This window comes from Protopterus annectens, chromosome 13.part0 (assembly GCF_019279795.1).
Source record: "Protopterus annectens isolate FY-2018-M chromosome 13.part0, PAN1.0, whole genome shotgun sequence".
Taxonomy (NCBI): domain Eukaryota; kingdom Metazoa; phylum Chordata; order Ceratodontiformes; family Protopteridae; genus Protopterus; species Protopterus annectens.
This window is the reverse complement of record NC_056747.1, coordinates 1139104281-1139131685: the sequence shown is the minus strand read 5'-3', so window position 1 is coordinate 1139131685 and position 27405 is coordinate 1139104281. Positions and strand designations below refer to the sequence as shown.

Sequence of the window (27405 nt, the reverse complement as noted above, 5' to 3'; positions counted from 1 at the left end):
AAATGAATTCTTTGTATCCAAGACAGAAAAAAATAGTGGCACTTAACATGAGGGCAGCAAGCTCCTCAACTGTACACACAGGACGATGAGGTCTCTTTAATGTCTTGTTCAAGTCTCCTGGATCATTGCATATTCTGATTTCATGTGAGCTTTTCTTATGAGCAACTACCATGAAAGACACCCACTCAGTTGATTCTGTGACAGGACAAATCACACCTTGCTGCACCATCTTGTCTAACTGAACCTTGGCTTTGGCCTGCATAGCTTTTGGAGCTCCGCTTGCTGGTCTGACAACTGGACTGACCTCTGGGTCTACTTTCATGGTGTACACAACTGGAAATTTGCCTAGCTTGTTGTTGAAAACATCAGCATATTCTGAGAAAATAGCATCAGTGAAGCTGGTACTAGGACATGTGCTTACATGATGGACTTATTTGATATAATAAAGTAGTTTAATTCTTAAACTGTCTGTGAGACCTAATAATGTCTGCACAGGTCTTCTGACTGTATAAAATTGCAAGCTGTAACTGTTCCCAGCCAGATAGCATGAAAGCACTACTTGAGCCTTCGGTTTGAATCTCTACACCTCCGTAAGCAACAAGCTTCACACAATTAGCCAAATTAAGTTGTTCACCAGCTCTTACTCTAGGAAATGTTTTGCTGACGTAACATTACACTTTGAACCAGTGTCTGCTTTGATCTCCGTGGGTTTACCATTGATCAGGACAGTATAAAACACTTAGTTCTTTGCCAACAAATGTACTGCATTAACCTTTTCACCAACCACTGATAAGCCATCTACATAGAAAGTAGGGTTGCAGCTTCTACATGATGAACTTGCTTTTTAAGTGACCTTTCTTAGTAACTGAATGAGGCTTGCTTGATTTACAAAACTTTTGAAAGTGGTTCCAATTTTTTGCATTTGTGGCATTGCTAACCAAATGCTAAGCACTTCTCTCTCTTTGACTTATGATTGACACCACAATTACGACAGTTAACAATGAGACTTAAGGGTTTTGCTGACTCACACTTATACTGTGCTGATCATGTCCGTTTTGCTGAGCTAGTCTTGGAAGTTGCTGGAAAGTTACGGGTCCTCCCTGGAAAACTTGCAGAAGCTGCAGCTTGTCATATGCTTAGGCCTGCTTCTGCTAGCCACTTGCTGCATGTTGTCTATGCTTGCTCTAGAGGCTGCTGAAATTATGCACTTATCACTTGCAAGCATACTTGTGTGCCTTTCTATGAGCTCATGGATTTGACAAATCTCTATAGCTTTGCTCAACGTTAAATCACTGTCACAAAGCAAAATCTTTCTCACTGCAGCATTATTAACACCTCACACAAGCCTGTCCTTTTATTAACTTATCTTTTAAATCAGCAAATCTGCACATTTTAGCCTTATTTCTCAAGTCAGTGATACAAGCTGCAAGTTTCTCCTGGCTTCTGGTCTCTTGTATAAAACAGGTGCCTCTCTAATGTAACATTTGTCTGGGGTGCCTCTCTAATGTAACATTTATCTGGGGGTTGCACATTTCTCTAAATTTGCATTTCAAGCACTCAAGGTTCTCTCTTGATTCCGCTGGTACAACAATATGGCAGTTTTCCCTCTCTCCTACATATACTGCTGGTGCATTCAGAAATGAACAATCTCTTTCAATGGCTTCTGACCCCACTACGTTGAGCAAAATAAATGCCCTCATCCTCGGATGTGCATCTTTTGTCAGAAAAAGCTGTTTGTATGAAAATATCGTATTCCTGCTCAAATACTCTCCAATTCTTTGCAATATTATGATCAAACACAAGTGGATTGGGTCTGCAAAATGCTTCTGCCATATCAACACACGGTAGTGAAGGTGCTTGAAATTTTGTACAAACTTGCACACACATGTATATGCCAGAACTTGTAATTGTGCCCAATAGCACAGCAGACTCTTTGAAATAACTGCACTGTGCCAAATACGTCTCAGTAGCACAAGATCACTGTACTTTGCGAAACCACCCTTTGTCAGTGTAAGAAATACTTTGAAATTACTGTACTTGTGAACGAACTGTACACAGCACAAGAAGCTCAGAGTAAGAAACACTTCGAAATGAATGCACTTTGAAAATGAACTGTATACAGCAGAACTTTTCAAAATGGCTGTACTTTGTGAAATAACTGTACAGTGTAAGAAACACTTTGAATTGGCAGCACTCTGAGAATAAATGTACATAGCACAAGAAGTTTTTTCGAGTGGGCTGTACTTTGCACACTGTGTGAAATAATTGCATCATAATAAAGCATACAATGGAAACACTTTGCACAATCTGAGATACTTCAGACAACTCTAGTTATGCTTTGAATAGCTTCGGTCAATGCGAAATAGTACATTATGCCCAAATACAGTAGTTTACTAAAAATCATGCAGTTGACTTGCTTTTCAAAGCTTATTTTGCCCTTTTATTGTACTTATTATGCCCATTTAACCTCTTATCATGCTCATCATACTTTTCTTGTGCTCATTTTACTTTTAAACTTGCTTGTTATGCAAACCGGAGGTAATTCTGAACCCCATATAAGTATTTCTGATAGTTTTATTAAATGTTGTGGTTTTTAACACTGTTTAATAATGCATTTTATGCCTTTCATGTAATTAATAATGTGTTTTGTGCTACTCGTTTAGTTAATAATGCGTTTTGTGCTACTTGTTTGATTAATAATGCATTTTGTGCCTTATGAATGCTCCGTATCGTTTCCTTTGCAAAATATTGTTTGTGCAAGTTTTGGTTACCTGAAGTTGTTTTCTGGCCTTTTTTAATCGTTTGAGCACTGTCACCCAAGCTGCTCGATATACCTTCACTGTCAAGCCTGCACCTCATGGCTTGAAGAGGTTGCACTCTTAATCCCGGTTCTGATACCATGTCGCTCGTCCAGTCAGGATAAAACAGACGAACAGTTGTGGGTTCGGTTCAAGCTACTTTATTACACACAAACACACCAGGATTGAGGCTTAGTAACTTAAACTTAAATCATCTTATAAGCAGACTGATTACTACACTCATACATGTTAACACTCTGGCTGTTCTCTCAAAATGGCACTGCTGCCTGCACATGCTCACTATGTACAAGACAAAATATAATCAAGAAATCTGCTCAACCTTTTGTTTCTTTTCATCCTAGGACATTGGTTTGGCTATTTTTAAGCAAACCATCTGCTCCTGGATTTCTAAGGCCATTTTGTTTTCGTATTCATTTCATGGCAAGTAGCCTTCTTCTGTTTGAGCTCTTTGTAGTAGGTGGTAACCTCTTCTGTTGCTTTTTTTCAAGGGTCTGGATACTGGGTCCATTTTGGAAGCGGTTACTTAGTCTTCTGTCCACACCTTTATTAAGCATTACAAGTTGGATGCCATTTCTAGGCCCAGACTGTATTTCGCCAGGGCCATCCTTCATGGGTTTTTAGAGGCTGCTTAGTGGCTTACTCATCCCATCCTCTCCAGTAATTTTTGTACTTTAGTAACTGCTCAACTCTGCTCAGTGGCGTGCACACAATCATGGTTGCGTATCACCTTCCACACCCCCATCAGGTTGTGATATTTTTGCCACCAATGATGAAAAACTTTAGATAATCCTACCTACAGGAACTTTACAACATGCCTAAAGATATAATGATAATTGCACATTATTTCATGCTAATTGTTCAAGGATTTTTGCTGTGTTTCACTCCATTATCTAATAGTATAATGGCAGGCATTTTCAAACAACTGCTGATGGTCTTTTTTTTTTTTTTGCAATTTCTGACTTGTCTGTGTACTCCTTGGTTGTTTAGCCTGCTCCATCCATTTGCCCTTGTTATGCTTGGGGTCTATCCACTCTCCTACCCTACCCCCAATTCCCAAATACCCCCACCATACCTGTACTTAATGAAAACAATAAACCACACCCCAATCCAGTCAAGTTAACTAACTTCCATTTACTGTCAAAAAACCCTACTAAGTTTACTCCCTTACCCAACCATACTTCAGATTACCACTGGCAACCCCATACAGTTAGATCCTCTTCAGTTAACTACTCTATTGCACACTATCCTGCCTGTCAGAATTACCCACCATGATAATCCTCTACACAGTACTCCTTAGCATCCTAACAACAACTTACTTTGCAACCTCCCACCATGGCCTACATGTAACATGAATTTTCTCTCCCACACTATCCACTACCCCCCCCAACATTTACCCACTCGTACAATCACTACCATATCACCAAACCTATGCAACAGCTTCATCACACAACTCTTCTCACTCAAGTACACAAACACTCACTCACCTACAAGTCTATCACACAAATACTGAAAACTCCTGTCAAAACCCATTCACCTATCCCAGCATAGGTTACACCTACTGAATCTAGCAGGTGACATTTATCCAAACCGAGGCCCACACTTTCAACAACAATAAACCCAACCACAAGGAAACTCCATCCACCAGTTCATCTTTAAGCACCCCCAAACAGCTCAGACCTTTTCATCATAAATATAAACCTTAGAAATATACTTAATAAAATTCAAGAATTCCATGCAACTCTTACCGTATACTCCCCAGACATAGTAGTTATAACAGAAACCTGGTTAAACCCCCATGTTAATGATGAGGAAATCTTAATTCAAGGCTACAAGATCCGCAGGCTAGACAGACTTCATAAACCAGTAGGAGGTATTGCAGTAATCTGTAAAGACTCTCTGACCATAGAATAACTGCAAAGACATCCTCCAAACCAGACAGTCTTAGAATTATTAATTACCCACCTACTTCTAAACCATAACCAAAGTTTTATTATCATAGCAGCCTACACCCCCCCCCCAGAAATACCACCCCAATAGAAAACCTTCTCATTTGGACATCTTGACATTCAACCAAGACACTCTGATATTAGGAGATTTCAACCTTGATTGGTCCACCTGTACATCCGAAAACCCAACAAACCACATTAATTTCTTTGGCTTCTCCCAGGTAATCTCCTCTCCTACAGGAATTCACAAACACAGCAACAAACAATCCATCCTTGACTGGACCCTAACAAATAGACCCCCACTCCCATCACCAAGCCAGCTGCCTACCAGACTCTTAGTGACCATAGGCCCACCTATCTCCTTAGGCATAAAGCATGGCACATAAATAACAGCATATGTAAGCATAACCGATCCCAAAAAAAAAAAAAAACTTCTCCACCAATACCTTCAACTCCCTCCTTGAACAATGCAACTGATCCTCTCTAAAACACCTACAACTAGATAAAGCAGTCCAATACTTCTACAATACATTTCTAGATATCCTTAACAATCTGACTCCCCTGAGATCTACACAGGTAAAAGCAAGTCCAGTCCCTTGGCTTACAAAAGATGCCAAGTTCCTCATGAAGCAGAGAGTGCCTGGAAGCACTACCAAATCACCAAAACCAAACCAACCTATTAAACTTTTGTCACCTATGGAACTCAGCCAAAAAAAATAAACAAGACAAAAAAGCCTACTACATATCACTCAAAAAAAGCATGCTGTTGTTGTTGTTGTGTCTTTCGGCTTATCCCGGTTAGGGGTCACCATAGCAGAACTCTGATCCGCTAATGTTTGGCAGTGGATTTTTACATGCCGAGTTACCAGCCCTGACGCACAACCTTCAACGAAGGCACACCCATTCACACATGCCTCCACACAGAAGACGCTCTAGCTGAGAATCGAACGGGACAACGTCCTGCTGTGAGGCGACAACTGCAATCCCCAAAAATTCTGGAGTGCCATAAAACAGCTCTCAAAACCAGGACTTTGCACCACCCCAGCTCCCACCCCCACTAACACCATCAAGAGCTTAGCAGCCCAGTTTAACTTGCACTTTACAAACTCTATACTATCCCGGATAGCAGATAGCAAAAATACCACTTTAACTCCCCCAAACTCTACCCCACATACCAGCTCCTTCTATATTAAACCATTGCAAACTAACTACATATACAAACTACTCAGTAAACTGAAACCTTCCTCCCTAGCAGCAGACCAACTACAAAATGAATTTCTCAAACTAGCAGCTGATGCCATAGCTCATACAGTCTCTATACTAATCAACTGTTCCATCTCAGAACAGCATGTCCCAAAACTGTGGAAAAGTTCACATATAATCCCCCATAATAAAGGAGAGGCACATCCAAAAAATGATCAACTATAGGCCAATTGCTATCCCCCAGGCAAAATTCTCATTGTATTCACTCCCAATTCCTGCACTTTTCTATAAAAAAAAAAAGCTCCCCAGCATGGCTTTCATCCAAAACTTAAAACCACTACCGCCCTTGTAAGCTTCAGAGAAAAAAATAAACCAACTTAGAACAATGAATATGTATCTTCTACTTTCCTAGACATGTCAAAGGCATTTGACATCATCTGACATCAAAAACTCCTGAATGAACTATCCTGTCTAAATCTCTCCCAGTCTACCATCTCATGGTTCTATAGATACTTGACATCAAGACAATAAGCAGCAACATCAAATCTCAACTCTGCTCCCTGTGTCTGTAGTTGTCCCACAAGGTTCAATACTTAGACCACTACTTTTTACTATTTTCAGCAATAAACTCAGCTCCTCAATCGACTCAGCAACCATCATACAGTACACCGCCGACTCCTCTCTCATTTGCACAGCCACATCCCTCCCTGAGCTCCTCTCCAAAACACAAAAATCCTTCACAGATACAGAAAAATAGCTCTGTAGCAGCCATCTCATATTTAATCCCAATAAGACTAAGTCAATGCTATTCAAAAATCAGAAATCACACCAACTTCCCTTCCCATTCAACATATACCCCATAAACAACACAAAACTTGAACCTGTCGACCACACCAAACTGCTAGGCATCACCATCGACAACTGCTTAAAATATGATAAACACATTGCCCTAACAATCAAAAAGGTTCATCTTAAACTAGGTACCCTGTATAGAGCCAAAGCTAGATCCCCTCTGTTATCCACTCTGTTATATGCCTTTCTTATCTTGACAAATGTAAGAAAATCAGAACTTAAACTGGAGATCTGCTACAATAAAGTAGACAAGTTTGCCTCCAACCACCCACATAGATCACACCACTGCACAGCCCTTAAACAAGTAAAATGGATTGAATTTCCTAACTTTATACTACTAAATTAACACACATTTGGGGTAATCTGCTGGCAGGTTGCCCTCAGTCGGCCTGAATAACAAAGTCTTGGGTCCTGCGTCGGTTGCGGTGTCCTCTTACATGATGTCAGGTCGTCAGGGGTATAAAACATGCAGCCAACGCCATCAGTCTTTCTTGCCGCACGGTGCCCGAAGCAGAAGCAGTTTGCAAATGCCGGTCGGCCGACTCCTGAAATTTTCATATTAGAGTTTCAGAACCGAAGTCTTCAAACTAAAGCTAAGTACCCCATTGGGGAAACTTTTTCTTGCTCCTTACCGATGTCAGTAAAAGTTAATAATTGTATAACTTGTGGGAAGCAAATACCTCGTAAGGATTTTCATTTGTACTGTATTCCTTGCCTAGGCCCTGATCACAACGTGCCTTGCTGTCGGTTTTGTGCTAAATTTAACCAACTTTAAAATTAAGCGTCGGTATATTTTTGCTTCTAAATATTTTGGTTCAAGATTTAACTACCCTGAAATGTCGTTGGTTAGCAGTCAGACTACCGGAGTTCACAAAAAACGCAAGGAAAAAGACAGAGACAGACCGTCGAGGTCCAAAACCGATGAAGCTTCTCCTATGCCAGTCGCCGGTACTCAGTGAGGTGCTTTCGCAGCCCCTGATGCCCGCTACTTTTGAGTTGCAGGCCTCTACCGAGACCCATTCGGAGTCCGGTATGCCGCGAGATTCTCAGAGTACTGAACCCATGGATGTCTCTCCCTTGCATGGGTCCGGTGCAGCTGAGCAGGCACCAGCTTCTGAGGGTGTTTTCAGGTCTCAACATTTTTATATTAAACCGATGCCAACAACAAAAACAAGATCAAAAACAACTTTTATGTCTAAAAAACCGATGCATGAGCCACGTGCTCAGGTCTCTATGCCTAAAAAACAGATGATCAAAATGGCTGAGGATTTAATTACCTTGATCAGGGGTTCCCATCCCCCTCCCCCACCCCCTGCTAAGAGGCCTAGGCATGAATTATGAATCTTCAGATGAGGTTTCCATTTCTTCTGATCAGGAATTTTCTGTTTTCCTCTTTGAGGATTCTGATGCAGAGGAATCCATTCCATCTGCATCTCCTCCTGAGGATTACGTCTTTTGGAGAAACTTTGCATACTTTAAGGGAACATTTTCACTGGGAGAGTCAGGGACTTCCTCCTTCTTCCTCAGCATAGGCCTTTGGCAATACCTCCTGTATTAGACATTGTTGATGATGTGTTCTCGGAATCAAGCTTGGCCCCTGACTCCCTGTCACCGGCTCCTAGTAAGCCAGACAGATATTACAGGGTTCCTGACTCCCACAAATTTCATTTCAAAAATCCTGCTGCTGATCCTGAGACTATTTCTCAGGGTCCCAAGGGGGTTAAGGCTTCTACAGCCAAAAATCCTACCCCTTCTGATAAAGATTCCTGGGCACTGGATAGATGGGGTAAGAAGGTTTACACGTCTGCAACCTTTGCAATCAGGGCTTTAAACTGCCAGTTTCATATGCTTAAATATCAACAGCATGTTATGAGCTTACTTAAACAGAAAATGATGTTGATTTCTGATTGTGTGGAAAATAAAAAGTTACAGGATTTATTGCATTCAGTAGAACAGGTTGGAAAGTATACTTTGCAATGTGGTTTTGATTCCTTGGAGTCCTCTTGTAGGGCCACCGTTACTGGATCTGTGATTAGAAGGCATTCCTGGCTCAAGGAGCAAAATCTGCCTGATCATGTTAAAGCTAAATTGTTGGATGCCCCTTTGCAGCATGATACTCTGGTAATAAGGCAGAAGAGGTTTTAAAGAAAATGGAAGACAAAGCTAAATCTATGCAAACTGTAAAAGATTTCTTGCAAGTGCAGCCACCCAGGTTCAGTAGGCACTGGCCTACTAAAAATTGGTCCTTTCCTGTGTCCAACAGAGCCACTCAGGGCAAACCCAGGTGCTCAAAAGGCTCCAGATGTCAATCACAGGGTTCTTACAGGTCAAAGCAATGGGGTGCCTCCACCTCCAAATCTGGAGGAAACAAAGGACAACCCTACAGTAAGCAGTCTCAATGACTTTCCTGTACCATCTCTAAGCACTTCTCTTTTGGCAGCCCCCTTGGGGGGGAAACTAGCACTTCATGCTCAAAATTGGCAGTTAATTACCCAGGACAGGTGGGTATCCCAGGGGTACAGATTTCATTTCCATACATTGCCAATTCCAAACAGATGGCCAGATCTGCCACAAAACCAGTGGGCAGAGGCCCAGAAACAAGTTATATCCCTCATGGATACGGGGGCTATTCAACCGGTACCAGTAAAGGAAAAAGGACAAGGATTTTATTCAAGACTTTTCCTGGTACCCAGAAAAGACAATTCATGGCGTCCAATATTGGACCTATCGGTTCTGAACACGTACCTGGACATCCCAAAATTCAAAACGCTGACTTTGCAGCAGTTACTGCCTATGCTAGGCAAGAATGCTTGGTTAGTCACTCTAGACTTAAAAGAGGCATACCTGCATATCCCAATAAGGGAATCATGCAGAAGATACCTCAGCTTCAAAGCAGGTTTTTTGCATTCCCAATTCTCTGCACTGCCCTTTGGCTTATCTACTGTGCCCAGGGTCTTTACAAAGTGCCTGGCACCAGTAATTGCATTCTGCAGACAAAGAAAAGTCCAAATCTATCCTTATTTGGACGATTGTTTCATTCAAGCAGAGGACAAGGTCACTCTCCTTCAACATCTGGCATTTGTAAAAAGGCTTCTAGCATGCCTAGGGTACACCATAAATGAAAAGAAATCACAACTGGTACCCTCTCAAATAATTACATTCCTGGGTGCAAGCTTTGAATACAACTGCTCAGATGGCTTACCCCACGCCAGACAGACAAGGCAACTGATAACATACTTCAAACAAATGGCAACAAAAACCCAGTTATCTGCAAGACAAATTCTGCAGGCTTTGGGATTCATGGCATCCTGCATTCTACTGATTCCATATGCGAGACTGCATATGAGGAAACTTCAATGGTACCTAAAAAGTTTATGGAGTCAACATTGTCACAGCCTGGAAACAATGATTCCCCTCATTCCTTGCCTGCAACAGGAGTTTCTTTGGTGGGCAGAGACATATCACCAAAACAAGGGACTGTCATTCATTTTACCCCCTGCCACCAAAACCCTAACTACAGACTCATCAGACGATGCTTGGGGGGCCCACCTGGCAGGGAGATGCATTCAGGGCAAATGGAGCCCAAACCAAATGCATCTGCATATCAACCAGAAAGAAATGCTAGCTGTTCAGAAAGCTCTGACAGCCTTCAAGGACTTACTTCATCCAGGGCAACTACTGATAGGACGGACAACACCACAGTTATGTGGTACATAATCAAGCAGGGGGGTACACATTCCTACCCCCGTTGACTAGCCATGGCCTTGTGGAACACAGCCTTGACTTACCAAATACATCTTCAAGCACAATTTCTGCCAGGAAAGCAAAATACTCTGGCAGATGACCTAAGCAGAAATCTTATGGACCCGCACGAATGGAAACTGGATCCACAAATCTTCAACAGGTTAACACAGAAATGGGGGAGCCCAGACATAGATCTATTTGCCTCTCCCCAAAACTGTCAGTTGGGCAAATTTTGCACAAGAACTCATCACAAAAAAAGCATGGAAAGTGGATGCTCTATCCTTCTGCTGGAAAAACCTATCAGTCTGTGCCTTTCCCCCTCTGCCTCTACTCTCCAAGGTCTTACTAAAAGTCAGACAGAAAAAAAAAACAAAGATGATCCTAATTGCTCTGGACTGGCCTCGCCAGCACAGGTACCCGCTTCTAAGGAATATGTCACACCTTCCTCTGTGGTGCTTGCCTCAGACACCTCTTCTACTGTCTCAGCAGAACTTTCAAATTCTACATACTCTGCTCCAAACTCTGAATCTTGCAGCATGGCTGATCAACTAATTATTCAAACCACATCTCTCAGTAAACCTGTGATGGGTGTCATTTTGGAAGCCAGAAGGCCTAGTACTAGAAAATCTTATGCTGATAAATGGAAGAGATTCTGTGCTTGGAACCAAGCACAAGGAATAGACACAGCAAAGCCCAATATTCCTCAGATTTTGCAATACGTAACTGAGATGCTTGACAAGGGCCTATCTTTTTCTTCAATAAAAATCCATGCCTCTGCCATCTCGGCTCATTACAACACAGAGCCTCCCCTCTTTTCTCATCCACTGCTTAAACAGTATCTCAGAGGGGCCAAAAATTTAAGGCCTCCCAGGAGAGCACCAACCTTTGCATGGGACCTCAATTTTGTGCTGGAAAAACTCGCCCTGCCTCCTTTTAAACCAGCAGCTACTGCGGATATAAAATGTATATCTTGGACGACAGCTTTTCTTTTGGCAGTCACTTCAGCAAGAAGGGTTTCAGAACTACAGGCTCTCATGGCAGTGGAGCCTTTCACTATTTTTTACTCGGACACGGTGGCCCTCGGGACGAATCCTTCTTTTATGCCTAAGTTGGTATCCAGTGTGGCTGTTAACCAGACCATTCACTTGCCAACATTTTACCCAAATCTGCAGAACAAGGGGGAGCGGATTCTGTATTCATTGGATGTACACAGGCAACCAAGATTCTACTTAAACAGGACCAAATCTCTTAAAGTCTGAGCAACTACTGGTAGCATTTGCTGCAGGATCAGAGGGGAAGGCTATATCAAAGCAGACTATTTCTAAATGGATAAGCCACTGCATTCGTTTCTACTATTTGCACCATGGTAAACCTCTGTCCAAGGGGATCAGATCACATTCCACCAGGGCTGCATCTACTTCAGCAGCTTTTCTCAGAGGGGTCCCAACCAAAGACATTCTAGAAGCTGCTACTTGGAGCTCTGTTCATACCTTCACAAAGCATGATTATTTACCTCTCTTTTCTAAATCCAGGGCAGGCTTTGCCACTGCAGTCCTGCAGGGCCTTCTAGCTGCTCCTAATGCTGTTTAGTTCCATTCTCCCATCCATAGCTTTGGGATTCTACCCAAATGTAATGACTGCAACAGTGAAACACGAAGAACATAGTACAGTTGTGTACACTTACCATAAATGTAGATGTTAGAGTGTATTCACTGTTGCAGTCCGGTTACCCACCTGCCATCCCCCATTCTATACCTTTTCTTTCGTTCACTATACTCAAAAGCCTTTGTGGTGTATTTGCTTTTAGTTAAAGGTACATTTTATGTTTCTAAAAGTGTATTTATATATTTACAGTTTATTTATATATATTTTTGCTCCCCATTTGGGTGGTACCTGACATCTGGGGCAAGAAAAACATGGCGCCGGCTGCATGTTTTGTACCCCTGACGACCTGTCATCATGGAAGAGGAGACAGCAACCGACGCAGGACCCAAGACTTTGTTATTCAGGCCGACTGAGGGCAACCTGCCAGCAGATTACTCCAAATGTAATGACTGCAACATTGAATACATTATGGTAAGTGTACACAACTGTACTTTCTACCATACTCTAATAGTAGATCATTGTGATCTACCCACAAATTACTTCTAAAGGTTGCAAAAGCCATTAACATTTTTGGTGATGCTGTCTTCTCTAAACAAATTTCACAAGCCTGGAACTCGATCCCCAACATATAGTCATCCAAATTCAAAATGATGCTTAAAGAACACCTAATAAATAATTGGCTGTGCTCATGGTCTACTCCTGGCTGAATACTCCATACCTGCTTCAATTTCTCCTTCTAAACACCCCTATGTTCCTACCTCTGTTACCCCCCAATTATGGTGGCTGTAACCATAATGGTTACATCAGGTATCGTTTTCTTGTTTCATTATATAGTATGTGTAAGCCTATCTGAATTCTGTGTCACCAGTTACAAGTCTGACTCCCTCTTCTAACACTTGATTATATCTTGCCATTCATCTCAATTACCATGTGTGATTTTTTTACAATGTTTCTTCTACCATATTTTATGTAATATAAAATGTAAAAATGTATTGTTTTTATACATATGCTATTTGTTAATTGTATGTACGTAATTTTTTAATTGTACATGGAGCTTTTCTCCCCGGGCCTCCAGTGAAAACGTCTCTCTCTTGATTCAGCTGGACACCCCAGTAACCAAATGTCAAGAAAATAAATACTCTCCCTTAGGTTACAAACATTAAAAACAGTGATAAGGAAGGACACTGTAAAGTTGTGAAAGATCTTAACATAATGGTAGCTGTCCTACTCCTCACTGTTTCAGCCTTTTACCCCTCACTCCTTTCCCCTGTTATTCTTTGTTCTGTCCAAAGAATCTTTATTACTTTCTCCTTTCTTCTTTCCTGCATGGATGTGCATGTTGTTGCTCTGGTTCTACTGGGGCAATTCAGTTCTGAGGTTTAGGTGCTCATTCATAACTTAGTTTTGATGTAGGACATAATTCTGACATACGGTGTCTGGAAGATGTAAAGGCTTTGATATGCTGACTGGACATTCATCTATTCTCAGCAGGGTGTCCAAGATGTTAAGAATGCCACAACAGTGAGAAGTAGGACATCTGCTGTTATGGTAAGATCTTGCACAACTGTACTGTTTCTTTCTTTCTTTTTCTCTGTTTCATGGTGTAACAAAGAAATGTGTCAAAGGTGTTAGAATTTTTATTTCTTTGTATTGGGTTGTATACATTGTGACACTGTACAAATAAATTTTAAGTTAGAAAAATAAATTATCACATTCAGTCACGTATTACTGTGCTTTTTTCCATATCATTATTACAGTATTCATAGCCTAAAGAATCTCCTGCCAAGGACAGCCCAATGACCGACCAGTATACCAAAGCCTATAGTACTTAGACATCACATGTATGCTTCCACGCAAGGCATAAGGCGTAAAGGTGACATACAGATGCACATAAAAATGCACATACTCTGAATTTCTTTTTTGCCAGTCTGAAAGCCATCATTGAACGTCAGACTGAGCACCTTACTACTGTGCTGGTTACCATGCCATGTTTCAGGTAAGTGCCCCATTGGGTTTTCACCTTGTCTTTCTTTTTTATTTAGTGCTGTTGTGTTCATGTCATCCAGAAAGGGAAGATGTCAGTGTGGGTGACAGATTCCCTATAAAGACTGTAATGACCAGTGTCTCTTATATTTGGGTGCTTGCCATGACCATACACAGTGTTATATCTGTCAGGCTTTTGTCCCCAAGACACTGCACAGTCACCTCTTCTCTTTATCTATTTACTCTGAATACCAGTATCTTAAGATGATGGCTCAGGGTGCTGTAGCAACGTCTTCTTGCCCAGAGGGTCAGCTGTTGGCCAAGAAAAAGGCCAAAAACTTAGGTCTGATACAGCTGCTGTCCAGCCTCACCCAGACATCTCTTGTGAGGCTAGTGAAAGCCCAGGGGATCGTTGGGTGGTTGCCTTTTATTCCTGTACCATGACTCTTATCAGAGGTCTGCATGGATGTGACTCCTCACATGTCCTCAGAGGCTGTACAAATATCTGCTGTAGACATTGAGGGGAGAGCTTTGGCTGATTATATTTGAGGAACCAAGGGGGATCTTGGGGAGGAGATCCTTACTGCACTTATTGAGTGTGAACAAGTGTCTGACCCTCCACGGATGTTTCGTGCATATATCCTACAGGAAAAGAAACAGAAAACCAAGCATATTTCTCCTGTAGTTAAGGATCTCCAACTTGAATGGCAGGAATTTACTCAAGGGTTATTTAATGCTTTAATGGCTTTAAAACCTCCTCAAGGGTGTCTATGCCTGACCCTCCCTGATCTTACTCTCCCCTTAAAAGACCCAGAAGACTAGACTCCTCATATGAGGATCTGAATTCTGGGGCAGAGTCCCTAGCTTACTCTTCTCAGATCCCTTCCCCACTTGGACTATAATTCGAAGGAATAGGATTTTGCTAGTCCAGATTTCCCTTTGGAGGAACTCTCCTTCAGTGATACTATTACCCGCATTATGGATTTTTTTTTAAGTGGGAATGCTCTCAAGTCTGTTATATTCAGAAAAGGTATTGTGAGTTTCTTCAGATGCATTCTCCTAAGCCATCTGCTGTTCCCTCAGTTCTGGCTGCCTTGCTTGGATACCTTTTCAGCAGCTTCTGTGGCCCCTGATTCTCAGTTGCCTGCTCTCAAGAAACCTGATAGATTTTATAAGGTACCTGATGAATGTAAATTCCTTTGCAACTGCTGTTCTGTGGATCCTTCTGTAGTGTGCCTCTTCTGACAAGCCTGCCAAGTTGCTGCCCTCAACCAAGTTACTCCCTTCAGTTAAAGACAGTTGTACCTTGGAGAGGCTGAGCAAAAAGGTTTATACTGCTGCCACGTTATCCTTTTGGATCATCAACTAGTAGAGTCATATGACCAGGTATGTTTTGGTCCTCCTTTCTCAGGTTTCCAAAGTGGTTTCTGACCTTCCTGTCTCTGAGGGGAATGCTTCTGGCCCTTTCCAGTTAGGCTTTACCTCTGAAGTTGCTCGCCACTCTATCAAATGCAGCTACAATGCAGCTGATGCTTCCTCCTCCAGGGCTGCTGCTTTTGGTTCTGTTATGAGGTGTTAACTCTTTGATTCGTCTTCAGGCTTTCCCTGATGACATTAAGGCCAAACTGTTGGATACTCCTTTGGATAATAAAAATCATTTTGGTGCTGTTGAACTTTTCAAGTCTCTCCAGGTTAAGGGTAAAGCCTCACAGGCGTTGAAATATATATTTGTTTTTCCTATTCTTAGGCTTCAGAGAAATTACCCCTCCAAATCAGCTTATGTTCACAAGCAGTCTCGCCATGTGTTCTAGACATGTGCGTTCTCGTAAGTCTACTCAAACCCCAGCTTTCCACAAACCTGCTTTTCAGGATAAGCTGGGTTCCTTTTGACAATTTGCTTCCCCTTTCCCTCAGCTAGGATGTTCTTCGTGTTTCACTGTTGCAGTCATCACATTTGGGTTATCTGCTTGCAGTAGCCCCCAGTCGGCCTGAATAACAAAGTCTTGGGTCCTGCATCGGTTGCTGTTTCTTCTTCCGTGATGTCAGGTTGTCAGGGGTATAAAACATGCAGCCGGCGCCATTACATCAGTCTTTTTAGCAGTTTATAAGTGCCGGTCAGCCGACTCCTGAAATTTACGATGTTCATCGTGCATACAGCTGCAGTAATCACATATGGGTTTTCAGCCGTCAGGCGGTCCCTCGGTCGGCCGAATTCCAAAGTCTTGGTCCGGCGTCGGTTGTCATCGCTTACTCTTCTGACGTCAGGAAGGCCAGAGTATACAAGACACAGCCGACGCCATGTTCTTCAGTCTTTTTTGCCACGTGGTGCCCGAAGCAGAAGCAGTTCGCAAGTGCCGGTCGACCAGCTCCTGAATTACGAAAATATTTGGAACCAAAGTCTTCTTTAAAGCTAAGTACCCCGTTGGGGAAACTTTTCTTGCCTCAGACCGATGTCAGAAAAAGTTAATAATTGTATTTCTTGTGGGAAGCAAATACCGCATAAGGATTTCCATTCCCTTTGCATACCTTGTTTGGGCCCAGACCACGACGTCTCGGGCTGTCGCTTTTGCGCTACTTTCAATAAACGCACTATCAAGCGTCGGGCGGAGTTCGCCCAACACTATTTTGGTAAAGCTTTTGACTATAAAATGTCGTCGGACACTCCGACTACTGTTTTATCCAAAAAACGCAAGGAAAAGGACCGACACGCGAGGCCCGCGGTCTCCGCTGACATCATGCCGAAACAGGCTCCACGTGGTCCGGTTTTCAGCGAGACGCCTTTGCAGTCCCTGACTACCGACGACACTCCTTTGGCGGTGTACCCGAGACCGCTGGGTCCTCGGCCCTTTCCCAGACTACAACCGAAGCCCCGGCTTATGTCGAGCCTACTAATGTGGACAGGTCCACCTCCACCCATGGTGTATTTAGGCCTTCATCTTCTTTTTCTATTAAGGCCTTTACTAAATCCAAAGCAGCCAGGCATCAAACCAGGCCTGCTGCTCAAGGCCCATCTCCTGGACACATGCCTAAGAAACACATGCTTAAAATGGCTGAGGATCTAATTACTCTTATCAGAGGTTCTCAGCCCCCTCCTGACAAGAGACCCAGAGTGGAGGAAGAATCCCCTCTTCTGATCAGGGATCCATTTTATCAGAACATTCTGATGCAGAGGTACACTCATACTCCCCTTTTGAGGATTCGGATGCAGAACAGTCCATTCCTTCTGTATCCCCCCCTGAGGATTTTTCTTTTGGGGAAACCTTGCACACCTTGAGGGAACATTTCCATTGGGAAGGCCAAGACTTTTCAGATTCCAAGAAAAGACTTAGGGAATTTCTTTGGTTACCTCAGCACAGACCTCTGGCTATACCCCCTGTTTTGGTGGTACTGGATGATGTCTATTCGGAGGCTTGTCTTAACCCTGATTCTCTGCCTCCTGCACCAGTAAAGCCTGATAGATATTACAGAGTACCCAATTCTCACCAATTTCTCTACAAGGACCATAATGCTGACCCTGAAACCATTTCACAAGGCCCTAAGGGATTAAAGGCCTCCACTGCCAAGAATCCACTTCCTGCAGAAAGGGAATCTAGATCTTTAGAAAGGTGGGGTAAGAAGGTATATACCTCGGCCACCCTAGCCATGAGGGGCTTAAACTGTCAGTTTCATATGATTAAATATCAACAGTTTCTGTTATCACAATTAAAAAACAAAATGTCTCAACCTGAACAACCAGATTTAAAAGAGTTACAGGATATGTTGCATAGTGCAGAGCAAGTGGGTAAACACACCTTACAATGTGGTTATGATGCCCTAGAGGCCTCCAGTAGAGCGGCTGCTACAGGATCAGTCATTCGCAGGCATGCCTGGCTTAGGGAACAAAATTTGCCTGATCATGTGAAAGCTAAACTTCTTGATGCTCCTTTACAAAAGGATGTACTTTTTGGTACTAATGCTGAGGATATACTACGAAAAATGGAAGAAAAAGCCAAATCTATGCAAACTGTCAAAGCTTTCTTACAGGTTCAGCCACCACGTTTTAGCAGGAATTGGCCTTCAAAAAACTGGTCATTTCCAGCCACTGACAAGCCCCAAAGAGGTAGATACAGACGCACAAGGGGCAGAGGACACTCACAAGGATTATATAGAGGCAGACAATGGCAATCTCCAGCACCAACAGGTGGTGAAGACAGTGCACAACAATACAGGAAGAAAACCCAATGACTCCCTCATTTCCATGCCAAGCAAGTCTCAGCTGGCAGCACCTTTGGGAGGGAAACTAGCATTATTTGCAAGCAATTGGCATATTGTCACAACAGACAAATGGATACTGGACATTATAAACAGAGGCTACAAATTTCAATTTCACACTCTTCCAAAAATGAGAGGCATGCCAAACCTGCCACAAAATCAAAGGGCAGAGGCACAACTGCAAATTTCAAAGCTCCTAAACATGAGAGCTATACAAAAGGTACCTATGCACCAACAGGGTCAAGGTTTTTATTCAAGACTCTTTCTAGTACTAAGAAAAGGAACCGACTGGAGACCCATTCTGGACTTATCCATCCTAAACACATTTCTGCTCGTACCAAAATTCAAGATGCTCACATTACAGCAACTTCTTCCCATGCTGGGCAAGGAGTTTTGGCTGGTAACATTGGACCTCAAGGAGGCATACCTGCATGTCCCAATCAGACAAAGCTGCAGAAGATCCCTCAGATTTCTTGCAGGTTCAATCCACTATCAATTCTCTGCATTGCCCTTTGGCTTATCTACTGCGCCCAGAGTATTCACAAAGTGCCTGGCATCAGTGATTGCCTTTTGCAGACTTCAAGGGATACAAATTTACCCTTATCTGGACGACTGCCTGATCCAAGCGGACAGCAAACACATACTACTGGAGCATCTGGCATATGTGACATGGTTACTGTCTTCTCTGGGGTACACCATCAACAAGGAGAAATCAAGGCTAACACCATCTCAGAAACCTTCCTGGGTGCCAGCTTGGACACAAACACCCGGATGGCATATCTTACGCCAGAAAAACAAGGGCAATTATCTCAGTACTTCAAAACACTAGCAAAAATACCAGGCTTACTGCAAGGAAAATCCTGCAGGCTCTGGGATTCATGGCATCTTGCATTCTGCTAATCCCATGTGCAAAGTTGCATATGAGGAAACTTCAATGGTACCTAAAAAATCTATGGTCTCAACACAGTCACAGTTTGGAAGCAATTATACCAATAATTCCATGTTTACAAAAGGAATTTCTATGGTGGGCCCAAGCATGTCAAGTAAACACAGGCCTTCCATTCTGCAAGCCTCAAGCAAAACAAGTCATAACCACAGTCGCCTCAGATTACGCCTGGGGCACATGAAGGACAGGTGCAATCAGGGGAGGTGGTCCCACAAGGAAAAGCACCTTCACATCAATCAAAAAGAAATGCTAGCAGTAATAAATGCAATTACAGCTTTCAAGGTCTTCCTGCATCCAGGACAATTACTGATAAGAACAGACAACACCACAGTTATGTAGTACATAAACAAACAAGGAGGAACACATTCATACCCCTTGTGCAGACTAGCCATGACTCTTTGGAACTTGGCTCTGGAAATACAGATCGAACTTCAAGCACAGTACTTGCCAGGACTGGAAAACACACTGGCAGACAGTCTGAGCAGGAATATGACAGATCCACACGAATGGAAGTTATATCCAAAGGTGTTTACGGAAATAATCGAAGCGTGGGGGAGGCCAGACATAGATCTTTTTGCCTCCCACAGCAACCATCAATTGAAAAAGTTTTGTTCAAGGACCTTCCATCCAAAGGCCTGGAAAGTGGACGCCCTTTCTTTCATTTGGACAGCATGGACAGTTTATGCATTCCCACCTCTGCCTCTTCTGTCCAAGGTGCTTTTGAAAGCAAGAACAGACAGAGGATGATACTGATTGCTCCAGATTGGCCAAGGCAACACTGGTATCCACTCCTGAGGAGCCTAACACATACTCCTCCCTGGTCCCTGCCTCTAATACCTCTTCTCCTGACTCAGAACAGCTACAAAACCCTTCACAGTCAGCTGAAAACACTCAACCTCGCTGCATGGAAAATTCCTTAACACCACAACAGACCCTACTCTCCAAGGAGGTGCAGGATGTCATTTTAGAGGTGAGAAGACCATCTACTAGAAAAGCTTACTCCGCAAAATGGAAGCGGTTTTGCTGTTGGAATGAGAAAAAAGGACAGGACCCTAGAAAATTGAACTTGCCTCAGGTTTTACAGTACCTAGCTGAACTGCTGAACAGTGGACTTTCATTTTCTTCCATTAAAATACATGCCTCAGCCATTTCTGCAGAATTCAACACGGATCCTCCCTTATTCTCTCATCCACTCTTACGACAGTTCCTCAGAGGGGCTAAGAATATAAGACCTCCAAGGAAGCAACCAATACCAGCCTGGGACCTTAATTACATACTAGAAAAATTAACATTGCCTCCTTTTGAACCTGCTGCCTCAACAGATCTGCAATATTTGTCCTGGAAAACAGCTTTCCTTCTGGCCATCACTTCAGCTCGTAGGGTTTCTGAACTACAGGCCCTCATGGCGGTGCAGCCCTTCCTCATCTTCCATCAGGATAGGGTTTCCCTTCGTTCTAACCCATCTTTTATGCCAAAGGTGGTATCCAGGGTAGCCTTAAACCAAGCCATACACCTACCTACCTTTTATCCCAACCCTCAAAACAAAGGGGAAAGGCTGCTTCACTCTTTAGACATCCATAGGCAGCTACGTTACTACTTGGACAGAACAAAGTCCTTCAGGAAATCAGAACAACTTTTTGTGTCCTATGCCATAGGGGCTCAAGGGAAACCAGTTACCAAACAGACCATTTCCAAGTGGATTGGCCACTGCATACGTTTTTGTTACTCCTATCATGGAAAATCTGTCCCTACTGGTATCAGATCTCACTCCACCAGGGCCACAGCCACCCTCAGAGGTGTGCCTACTAAGGATATTTTGGAGGCAGCCACTTGGAGTTCTGTACATACCTTCACAAAACACTACCACCTGCCCCTATATTCCAGAACAAGAGCAGGCTTTGCCACTGCTGTTTTGCAGGGCATTCTGGCTCAACCCAGTTCCTCATAGTACCTACCACCCTATGCATAGCTTTGGGACTCTACCCATATGTGATTACTGCAGCTGTATGCACGATGAACATAGTACAGTTTTGTACCTACCATAAATGTAGATGTTCGAGTGCTAATACAGCTGCAGTACAGGTTTCCCTCCCTCCTTCCCCACTTGGTAAGGGCATGGGGCCTAACATCCTCTTCATACTTCCTGACTGGGTTATCCTGCTATGTTTTATTTGCTTGCTTACACTGATTTTGCATTACTTTGCATTGCTTGCATATGTGGATAAGTCTTATTTATGGTATTGCCTGCCTTTTGGGGGCACCTGACATCTGGGGCAAGAAAGACTGAAGAACATGGTGTCAGCTGTGTCTTATATACTCTGGCCTTCCTGACGTCAGAAGAGTAAGCAACGACAACCGACGCCGGACCAAGACTTTGGAATTCGGCCGACCAAGGGACCTCCTGACGGCTGAAAACCCATATGTGATTACTGCAGCTGTATTAGCACTCGAACATCTACATTTATGGTAGGTACAAAACTGTACTTTTTCGAGTTTCAGAACCGAAGTCTTCAACTAAAAGCTAAGTACCCCGTTGGGGAAACTTTTTCTTGCTCTTAACCGATGTCAGTAAAAAGAAATAATTGCATTACTTGTGGAAAGCAAATACCTTATAAAGATTTTCATTCGTTCTGTATTCCTTGCCTAGGCCCTGACCACGACGTTACCTCGCTGTCGGTTTTGTGCTTTATTTAAACCACTAACTATCCGTTGTCTGTATATTTTCGCTTCTAAATATTTTGGTGCTTGGTTCAATTATCCTGATATGTCTTTGGTAAGCCATCCGACTACCGACATTCCGAAAAAATGCAAAGATAAAGACAGAGACAGACCGCCTAGGACCAGAGCTGCCAACGGCGCTTCTCCTAAGCCAGTTGCCAGTTCGCCGGTACTCAGTGAGGTGCTTTGGCAGCCACTGATACCCGCTATTTCAGATTCGCAGGCCTCTACTGAGACGCATTCGGAGTCCAGTGTGCCGCAAGATGCTTCAACTGTGGGACCTGCGGATGTCTCTACCTTGGATGGGTCCGGAGCTGCTGTGCAGGCACTGGCTTCTGAGGGTGTATTCAGGCCTACTGACTTGCATATTAAACCGACTAAATCCTAAATTTAGGCCTAAATCACAAACCATGCCTAGAAAACTGACGCCCAGACCGCATGGTCAGGCCTCTATGCCTAAAAAACAAATGATAAGAATGGCTGAAGACCTAATTACTTTAATTAGGGGAAGTCAACCTTCCCCCTCTAAGAGACCTAGGACTGAGTTTCCTTATGATACTTCTGACCAGGATTCTGAATTTTCTGTTTCCTCTGATGACCAGGATTTACCCTTATCTACCTGTGAGGATTCTGATGCTGAGGACTCTATTCCCTCTGCTTCTCCCCCAGAGGATTTCTCTTTTGGTGAAACCTTGCATACTCTCAGGGAGCATTTTCATTGGAAAAGTCAGGATTTCTCTGATTCTAAAAAGAGGCTTAGGAATTTCTTACTCCTGCCCCAACACAGGCCTTTAAGCCATACCTCCTGTACTAGACATTGTTGATGATGTCTTTTCGGAATCTAGCTTGGCCCCTGACTCTTTACCTCCTGCTCACAGAAAACCTGATAGATATTACAGGGTCCCTGACCCTCACAAGTTCCTTTTTAAAAATCCTACTGCGGATCCTGGGAACATTTCACAGGGACCCAAGGGCATTAAAGCTACTACTGCCAAAAATCCTACCCCCTCTGATAGAGACTCCAGGGCGCTGGATAGATGGGTTAAGAAGGTATACACTTCTGCAACTTTGGCCGTTAGGGCCTTAAACTGCTAGTTTCATATGTTAAAGTATCAGCAGCTTATTATTGGGTTGCTTAAACAGAAAATGGTGTTGATTCCTGATTGTGCTGAAAATAAGGATTTACAGGATTTACTGCATTCAGCTGAACAGATTGGAAAACATACTTTGCAATGTGGTTTTGATTCACTAGAGGCATCTTGCAGGGCTGCTGTAACTGGGTCTTTACTTAGAAGGCATGCTTGGCTTAAGGAGCAATCCTTGCCAGATCATGTTAAAGTGAAGTTACTGGATGCTTCCTTAAACCAGGACCGCCTGTTTGGCAATAAGGCAGAAGAAGTTCTTAAAAAGATGGAAGAAAAAAGATAAATCCATGCAAACTGTTAAAGATTTTTTACAAGCCCAACCTCCATGGTTTAGTAGGCATTGGCCTTCCAAGAATTGGTCCTTTCCTGCCTCTTGCAGACCTTCTCAGTCCAAACCCAGTCCAGCAGAGCTCCCAGGCTTCAGTCCCAGGGTACGCACAGGACTAAGCAGTGGGGGGCCTCCACTTCCAAATCTGGGAGTAATAAAACTCCCCCCTATGGTAAACTGTCTCAGTGACTTCTTTTTAAAACTTCCAAGCACTTCTCAACTGACTGCCCCTTTGGGGGGAAAGATTGCTCTTCATGCCAAGAACTGGAACTCATTACCCAGGACAAAAGGGTTTTAAATATTGTGTCCCAGGGATACAGATTTCACTTCCACACGTTACCAACACCAATAGGGTGGCCAGCTCTACCCCCAAATCAGTGGGCAAAGGCCCAAAAGCAAGTATTTTCTCTCTTAAGCATGGGGGCTATTCAGTTGGTACCAGAAGAGGAAAAGGGAAAAGGTTTCTACTCAAGACTTTTCCTGGTACCCAGAAAAGACAATTCATGGCGTCTCATCCTGGACCTGTCTACTCTAAACACCTTTTTGGTGATTCCAAAATTCAAGATGCTCACTCTTCACCAGTTGCACACCTGATTGGCAACACTAGATTTAAAGGAAGCATACCTGCACATCCCAATCAGGGAATCTTGCAGAAGATACCTACATTTCAAAGCAGGCTACATGCACTATCAGTTCTCTGCACTGCCCTTCGGCTTATTTACTGCACCCAGGGTATTCACAAAGTGCCTAGCTCCAGTCATTGCATTTTGTAGGCAAAAAAATATCCAAATATACCCATACCTGGATGATTGTCTAATTCAGGCAGAAAGCCAGGACATACTTTTTAATCATCTAGCCTTTGTACAAAGGGTGCTAAGTTGTCTGGGGTACACCATAAAGGAAAATAAATCACACCTGGTACCCTGTCAACAAATTATATTCCTGGGAGAAAGCTTGAATACAACTTGCCGGATGGCTTTTCTCACACTGGAGAAACAAATTAATTTGACAACCTACTTCAAACAAGTGGCCACAAAAACCCTGCTTATCTGCAAGGCAAGTACTACAAGCCTTGGGGTTCATGGCCTCCTGCATTCTTCAAATTCCACATGCAAGACTGCAAATGAGGAAACTACAATGGTATCTAAAAAGCCTATGGTGTCAACATTCTCAGGATCTAGAAGCAATGATTTCTATCATACCGTGCCTACGCCTAGAGTTCCTTTGGTGGGCAGAGGCCTGCCACCAAAACAAGGGACCACCATTCACACTACCCTCTGCCACCCAAACCCTAACAACAGATGCATCTGACTATGCTTGGGGGACTTACCTGGCAGGAAAGTGCATTCAGGGCAAATGGAACCCAAGTCAAATGCACCTACATATCAATCAAAAAGAACTGTTAGCTGTACAGAATGCTCTGACAGCCTTCAAGGACCACATTCTTCCAGGACAATTATGGTAAAGACAGACAACACCACTGTTATGTGGTACATAAACAAGCAGGGGGGTACCCATTCTTACCCACTCTGCAGACTAGCCATGGCATTGTGGAACACAGCTTTGAGCTACCAAGTGCATCTACAAGCTCAGTTCCTGCCAGGAAAACTAAATACACTGGCAGAGGGACTAAGCAGAAACCTCAAGGACCCACACTAATGGAAAATGGAACCAAGGTTTTTTTATCATGTTGACAAGCAAATGGGGGGAGCCCAGATATAGACCTGTTTGTCTCCCCTCAGAACTATCAATTGGAGAAATTTTGCACAAGGACTCACCACAAACAGGCATGGAAAGTGGATGCTCTGTTCAGTTTATGCCTTTCCTCCTCTGCCTCTGCTCTCCAAAGCACTACTAAAGATCAAACAAGACAAACTAAGGACAATTTTGATTGCACCAGGCTGGCCACGCCAACAGTGGTACCCCCTCTTCCGCACTGTGTTACTGTTGGCCCCATGGCACCTGCCTCAGACTCCTACCCTGATGTTCTTCGTGTTTCACTGTTGCAGTCATTACATTTGTGTAATCTGCTGGCAGGTTGCCTTCAGTCGACCTGATTAACAAAGTCTTGGGTCCTGCGTCAGTTGCTTGCCCTTCTTCCATGACGTCAAGTCGTCAGGGGTATAAAACATGCAGCCAATGCCATTACATCAGTCTTTCTTGTCGCGCGGTGCCCGAAGCAGAAGCAGTTTGCAAGTGCCGGCCGACTCATGAAATTTTCATTTTCGAGTTTCAGCTAAGTATCCCATTGGGGAAACTTTTTCTTGCTCCTTACCGATGTCAGTCCAAGTTAATAATTGCATTACTTGTGGGAAGCAAATACCTCATAAGGATTTTCATTTGTACTGTATTCCTTGCCTAGGCCCCAGATCATAACGTGCCTTGCCGTCGGTTTTGTGCTTGATTTAACCAACGCACTATTAAGCGACGGTATATTTTTGCTTCTGAATATTTTGGATCCAGATTTAATTACCCTGAAATATCGTCCGTTAGTCATCCGACTACCGGAGTTCACAAAAAACGCAAAGAAAAAGACAGAGACAGACCGTCGAGGTCCAAAATCGACGACAAAACTTCTAAGCCAGTCGCCGGTTTGCCAGTACTCAGTGAGGTGCTTTCGCAGTCCCTGATACCCGCTACTTTTGAGTTGCAGGCCTCTACCGAGACCCATGCGGAGTCTGGTATGCCGCGAGATTATCAGAGTATTGAACCCTTGGATGTCTCTCCCTTGGATGGGTCCGGAGCCGCTGAGCAGGCACCAGCTTCTGAGGGTGTTTTCAGGCCTCAACATTTTTATATAAAACCGACGCCAGCCTCAAAAACAAGATCAAAAACATCTTCTATGTCTAAAAAACCGACGCATGAGCCAAATGCTCAGGGCTCTATGCCTAAAAAACAGATGATCAAAATGGCTGAGGACTTAATTACCTTGATCAGGTGTTCCCAACCCCCCCCCCCCCCCTGCTAAGAGGCGTAGGCAAGGCACTGATTATGAATCTTCGGATCAAGTTTCCATTTCTTCTGATCAGGCATTTTCTATTCCACCCCATGAGGATTCTGATGCAGATGAATCCATCCCATTTGCATCTCCTCCTGAGGATTATTCTTTTGGAGAAACCTTGCATACTTTAAGGGAACATTTTCACTGGGAGAGTCAGGCTTTCTCCGAATCAAAAAAGAGGCTTAGGGGTTTCATAGGTTCATAGGTTGGTACTAGGCTATCAGCCCTAGGGCCTATACAAGCCTAGCCATAACAATTCCCTGGCTATTTCTTCCCACACTATTTACTTCCCTGGACCCCTGTCTAGCAGGGTGACTGACGTGATCCCCGTGGTGAATTTCCTTTCTCCCATCCAATCGTCAAGGTTCCTTTTGAAGAAGGCCAAAGAGACACTCTGCTTGACATGTATGGGCAATCTATTCCAGAGTCTGGGGGAGTCTCTGAGTCAGGAACCTATCCCTCCAGCATGTTTTGTTTATTGTGATGACATGGTTTAGATCCCTGGAGTGTGTGGCTCTGAGTGATTGGGATTTCTTTAAGTGTAGCATGTCCAACAGCTCTGGGTTTGACATGGCCTTGTATGTTAAGCAGAGATCGCCTCTTGAGTAGACTATACGCGACAGAGTATAGCTGGAGTTTTTTAGGCGGTCAGCGTAGGCATCTGCTTTAGGTCTGTGATTCTTTTAGTGAGGTATTTCTGCGGCCTTTCCAGTTGTTGCAGATGTCTTGAGAGGTACATACCAAATGGGGCGTTGTATTCTATAATGGGTCTAATGAGTGATGAGTGCAGTGGGACAATGACCTCCTTTTTTCTGGATGAAAAGCCCTTAGTGATGAGGTGTGCCACATAGAAGGATTTCCTGA

At 43.4% G+C, this 27405-nt stretch overlaps 1 protein-coding gene across 1 annotated transcript in view; it reads left to right on the top strand.

Moving 5' to 3' along the window:
- NMT1 (N-myristoyltransferase 1) overlaps window positions 1-27405 on the top strand; it is a 1232576-nt gene that overhangs the window by 569294 nt on the left and 635877 nt on the right. The gene's annotated exons all lie outside the window — the stretch shown is intronic.